The following is a 5,890-nucleotide window of genomic DNA, read 5'->3' as shown; positions in this document are numbered from 1 at the left end:
TTTTTTTGTATTTTTTAGTAGAGACGGGGTTTCACCGTGTTAGCCAGGATGGTCTTGATCTTGTGACCTCGTGATCCGCCTGTCTCGGCCTCCCAAAGTGCTGGGATTACAGGCTTGAGCCACCGCGCCCAGCCGAGAGTTATGTTTTAGAAATGAAACTCTTCGGGGTCTTGTTTGGGGTGAGTAATTAGTGAAGAAAAGAACCAAGTTAATATATTTTTTTTTCTCAAACATCCTGATCTTTGACTTTTATCTTTTTTTTTTTTTTAAACTGACAAGTTACTTCTCTTTCAGGCTCCAAGCTTGATATAGAAGACTATCATACCCAGAGAGGGTAACTGAAACGAAAGAAATTACTCCAGCATCAAGCTAAAGACACGCCTTAAAGGATGAGGAGGAGCAGAAATCTTACCAGCAAGGCCAGAAAGAAGCTGTGCATGAACAGGTGGCAGTATGAACAATACTTAATTCCCTGTTGTGATTACTAGCACATGAAACTTGTGAAGCATATAGCCCCAACTAAAGGATCTTGTGTTATAATTTTTCAAAGACTGTACAGTAGGCATACCAGCCATACAAATACTAGAAATCAAGTGTTATTTCTAAAGTATCATGCACTTTGGTGATTAGCAACTTGGGGAGCCATCGGCTGAATTTCTTGAAGAAACCTCCAGGGAGTCAGCCATAACTCTAAGGGTAAGGCAGCTTTCAAGAAGTGTGATTCATCTTCTGTAAGTATTAGGGTCACCTAGTGCCACTCTAGCCCAGTCTACAGCAGGTCACCTGGAAATGAAATTCTGAGACATAAGAACTAGCAGGAAAAATGTCCCACCTTGTTCAAAGGATGAAGTCAATTTAAAGGAATGAGGAGAACACTGGCAGAATATTTTAAATATATTAACTGATTTTCCTCTTCTGGCAGCTCCTGTCGCCTCTGCCACCTCCCCCAAGCCTGTTTAGATATCATTTGTTCTATCAGGAAGAAGTTTCACCAGAGAGCAGGAAAAAAAGCCTTTTGATTTTCCAAAGTCAGGACCCTGAGGGCACTTGGCATAGAGACACTAAGCTGAACTGATGCAAAGCTTCCCACCCCTTCTAGGACCTGAAGTTTTTCAGGTGTGCTGTGAGGACAGTGTTAGAGCTAGGGGAGGAAAGGGAACTGTTAGATGCTGGTGGGGAGGAGGGAAAGGAAGGTAGAGGGGGAAGAGGAAGCAGAGACAGCTCTTAGATGCTGGTGGCTCCCTTCTCCTCTGAGAAAAAGACTCTACACCCTGCTCCCCAGAGGAGAGGGTTGTGGACGACAGAACTGAAGATGGATTGGGGTTGTCATTACCTCCAAGCAGAGCTCAAGAAGACTGCAAAATCCAGAAAAGAAATGGCTGAGTGGTATCCAGGGGACAGATGGTCGGAGCCAGCCTCAAAGAACTGAGTGTACCCCAGCACAGCTCACAAGTGTTAGAATGAGTCTTCTGTGCCCAAAAGTCCCACCAGAATAGTAATGAAGGACCCACAGAGCTTCCTGGTACCCCTGTGGCCTGAAAGCAGTGCAGTAAAGTTTCCTGTGCCAACAAGGGGCTTGGCAACAGTTGAGAGAAAATGTGCCGTGTCTGAAGGAGTCTCATGCTGGGGAGCAGCTCAGTGGTGAAAACCCACCAGAAATAAGGTCTTATCAGCCAAGGCTGGTGCTGAGATAGCAGCACAAAGAGATGTGTGATGCTATCTCCACCCATTGCTCTGGTACAGTGTAAGACCCCTGGAAACCAGTGAAAAGAGTGGGGGTGCAGAATTGAGGGAAATTAGGTTCTAACACTGAAGATAGACTCAAATAGATAAGTGGTTACAGAAAAATAAAGTTTCACTTCTTGTACAATTGAATTTGTTGATTGAGTCCTGGACCCAAAGTAAAACCAGTCATTCAATCAATAAGTTAATTTTAAAAAATCAGTCATACCTGACAAAACTATTTAGCTCCTCCTTTCTAGAATTTAGGAGAATTGTAACAATTCACAATCAAGATTTGTCTTACAGCCTAATACAAATCTTGACTATTACTGTGTAGTTAGTTTATGTGCAGCCCCAGGCTCGTGGGTGTAGCTCAGTCTGCATTGCTTAGTAAGTGCTGATCATGTGGCTGGCACTCTTATAGGAACTTCCACCATTTTCCCTCATTTAATCCTTTAAATAGTATCTGTGAGACCAGATATTATTCCCACTTTACTGATAAGTAAACGAAGACTCAACAAAGTGAAATCTGAGAGAATTCTAATAATTGTCAAACATTTCCTTTGTGAAAGTTAGTTCCACATTTTGGTGGGTAATGCCCAGCACTTCCTTCCTTCTTTTCCAACAGTCTCTTCTTTTCCTGTGCATTCTTCGCAGGCCCTGTCCCACCTCTGTGCCTTTGCTCCAAAGCCCCTACTTCAGATACTGATCCTACTTCAGATTCCTGTCCTTTCAACATCTTCCCCAGTTTCTAAGGTGCAATTTCAATTTTGTCTGTTCCCTGACAGTTTTCCAAACCTCTCAGCTATTATTATCTTATCCATCCTCATGCTCCTTCAGCACCTCACACGTCCATGATAGCCCTTTATCAAGTCACCTTTGTATTGCAGGTTTTTGGTCACAATAGTGTCAGCCGCTAATTTGTAAACCCCAGAAGAGCTCCATCTTGCTCCCCAGCACCTACAATGAATGTAGCATCCTAGGCTGGCAGGTATTTTGGTGCCTATTGCATAATAAAGCCTTAACACATATTTGTCAAACTAAATTAACTTAAAATTCTAAAACACATAGTTAGTGAAACATGAGACAGATGCTTACAAATGTTTAATTGGTAATGTCTCTGAATTCCTCACAATTTTCTTCTTTACCCCTAACTTATTTAAATTTTTTTTCAAACATACAGTTTAAAGACTCATTCATTGAACACCCATGTAATGACCACATAGCTTCTATAATATGCCCTCTATATATTTACGTTATGATATCTGTCCATCTACTCATCCTGCTATCCATCCATCAATACATATTTTTTCCTCACTGCCTTTCAAATACATCCAACGTATGAGAGACCTTTGACTTTGGAATCAGATCTCAGATTAATTCCTGGATTCAGCACTTACTTGTTTTGTCACCTTGGGGGTGTTGCTTAACTTGAGTCTGTTTTCTCTTTGTAAAATGGGGATGAACAATGATGTCTACATAGGTTGTGGTGAGGAATAGATGAGACTATATATAAAGGGCCTGGCACATAGTGTTTGTCCAAAGTAAAAGGACAGCATAAATATTTCAACCATCAGCACCGATTTGCAATGATTTGTGCTTTTGGTGTTCTTACTTCCAGCCTCTACTTTAGGCTCAGAAGGAAAAGAAGTTTACAGGAGACAATCACTCTTATACTCTTCCATGGTCACAAACAAGAGGTCCCTGGATCTGTAGGTGAGCAAGAGGTGATCTGGGATTTGGAGTCGGTACTGCATTCTGAATTCCCTGGCACAATTAAAAGGCAATAGAGCTAACAGTAGAATCACCAATTATCTGCTTTACCCAGGCAACATGGGGGATCTTAATATCTATCTATCTAAAATTCAGAAGAAATTTTGCCAAAAATGGAGATGATCAGAAGAGGATGTCAGAGCTCTGCCACAGCCATAACCTGCCTTCGAGCCCTTTGGTGCAGGGATTTGAATTTTTTCCAAGTGTAAGCCCTCATTAGTAGCACTCTCCACTCTAAAGCTATAGGATATCCCCAATTCATGAAACTATTTCTTAATTATCTGTAGGTCATCTTGCCCCTGAAATGGCCCTGGAAAGCTATGGCTGGAGAATGGAGGAAAAGATCACTTTCTCTGTTTCTTCAGACCAGGCATCAGTTGGGATGTTGGGATGTCGATAAAAGGAAATCCCATCCTTTGTTTTCTGCCTATGCTCTCACCATACCCATTCCCATGTCTGGTCATCATAGTGTCCATCACAGCCCTTAACTGAATCATGTTGAGTACAGGATGGTGTGAATATCATGGTTTGAATACAAGCATGGTCTGTCCATGTGGATTGTTTTTTGCAGCCCACTTAGACTTAAGCCCTCTTAATTTCAAATTTATGTTTGTGCCAATAGAGCTGTCCATAGATGAACTGGAAAATGCCTGATTTCCTTCTCTTCCTGAGGGTTTGCAACTTAGATGACATGTCACATTAATCTGTGCAACTTTTTGAAAGATATAAATGCCTGCTTCTTTGAAAGCCTCATCCTTCATTCCAAGAGTCAGAGTGAGTGGGTCTTATGTTATCCCACTGCAGTCTACATTTTAAGTATCTCCACAAATTATTTTTTTTCACAGCCTTGGCTAAGAACTGCCTCTTTACCATAAAGTTGTATAGCTCTTCTTTAAAACAGTGAGAGATGAAGTGTGTCTTCTTTTGAGATGCAAAATCTTGGTTGACCTTTTCATTTTTGTTTTGTTTTCTACTAGTTGATGACCATAAAATGGAAAACTAGCTGAAATGAAAGGATTAGGAATATTATCAAAGTAGAGTAGGTTGTACATAAAATGGAAATAAGGACAACCCAGTAGAGCATTTGAGAAGATGCTCAGCTAAAGTGACAAGGAGCTAATAAAGGTTACCCAGTCAGCTAGGAAAGCAGTGCTCAGATTATCAGGTAACGGTATCACCTAAGACAAGAAGGCAGATATGCAAAAGGAGTTATTGTATTTTGTCAAATCTAATACAATCATATTTTACATTTTAACATCCCAGACATCTGTTGGCCTGGTGGCATTGGGATGTCGTATCATTGCCCATGCAGTATAAATTTTGTTGTTAGTCACAATGGCATAACTGATCAACTTCAACCCCTCAAAGTTTCAGTCAACAAACTGAGAAAAAGTAAATCCTGATTTACTGGAAAAGAAGTAAATCTACTATTGTCATCTGCTGGTTAGATTTTTAAAAAAGTAAAAACATCAATGCTTCTAGATCAAGTGTTAGTGCTTGGAAGAAGATTCATATTATATTATATTCATATATTAGATTCATATTATAAATATTAGAGTGTTTTATAAATAAGTGTTGCATTCTCAATGTTCTTGATGACATGGATACCAGTATCATACAAAAAATGGGAACAAAGGTGCCATTTCTGAGTTGAAAAGTGACTCAGAGGAGTTGGATACTCTACTTGTGAAGAAATTTGGAATAGAGTTTAATTGGCAGCATTTTATTCTGTCTTACTGGTACATAACAGTGGTGCATCTTACAACCACTGGTGTCTTAGGTTCAGTATAACATGATATTTGCGTTGGTCTTTACAGAGAAGAATATTGAAGAAGATTCTGAAGTCCAAATAGTTCCCTGAAAAAGGCATATGTGAAACTATAGGAGCCCAGTGAATCACAAACCTGTGGGTGTCTAACTTCCATAAAGTCCAGCTATCAAGATCTTAAAAAGAGAGAGGAACCACCATATATTTAGACAATGAAATAACATTTTTAAAAGAAAAATGGCTGGGTTTCATTAAGAAAGAATTATTTTATTGGATTTTTTTTGAAGAAGTAAGTAGGTATGTGAACAAGAACTGATGGTGGTAGCTAGGCTGATGTTCAAAAAGTCTTTCACAGGGTCGATTCTGGAAACAGTTAGAACAACAACAGAAAATAGTCATCATTGAATTGGAATTGGGGTGGGGGTGCAGTTTGGAGATTTGGTGTCTTGTAAGCACTCCAAATTTGTTTTATAAAATTGTAACATCTAGGGTTGGAGATTGGCTTTTCATTCCCTTCCTCTTGGGCTGGCCTGAGAAGCTGTAATTTTCTCTATACTTTAAGACCCATAATTCACAAGCCCCATCCCTCCTCCATTTGTTGCCTTTAAATATCTCAAAAAAAAAAAA

General features: G+C 39.9%; 2 long non-coding RNA genes across 2 annotated transcripts in view; one reads left to right on the top strand and one right to left on the bottom strand.

The window, feature by feature from the left end:
- The window catches only part of LOC108520970 (uncharacterized), a 106,454-nt gene that overhangs the window by 84,897 nt on the left and 15,667 nt on the right, over positions 1 to 5,890 (top strand). Inside the window, exon 2 of the long non-coding RNA XR_001883076.1 lies at positions 295 to 445. This is a non-coding gene — a long non-coding RNA (uncharacterized LOC108520970). The remainder of the gene's footprint in view (positions 1 to 294; positions 446 to 5,890) is intronic.
- Positions 1 to 5,890, bottom strand: part of LOC108520971 (uncharacterized) — a 27,931-nt gene that overhangs the window by 13,787 nt on the left and 8,254 nt on the right. The window lies entirely within an intron of this gene.

The sequence above is a fragment of the Rhinopithecus bieti genome, unplaced genomic scaffold (assembly GCF_001698545.2).
Source record: "Rhinopithecus bieti isolate Rb0 unplaced genomic scaffold, ASM169854v2 scaffold_55570, whole genome shotgun sequence".
NCBI lineage: Eukaryota > Metazoa > Chordata > Mammalia > Primates > Cercopithecidae > Rhinopithecus > Rhinopithecus bieti.
Note: the sequence above shows the minus strand (reverse complement) of the source record. Positions and strands in the feature narration are given on the sequence as shown.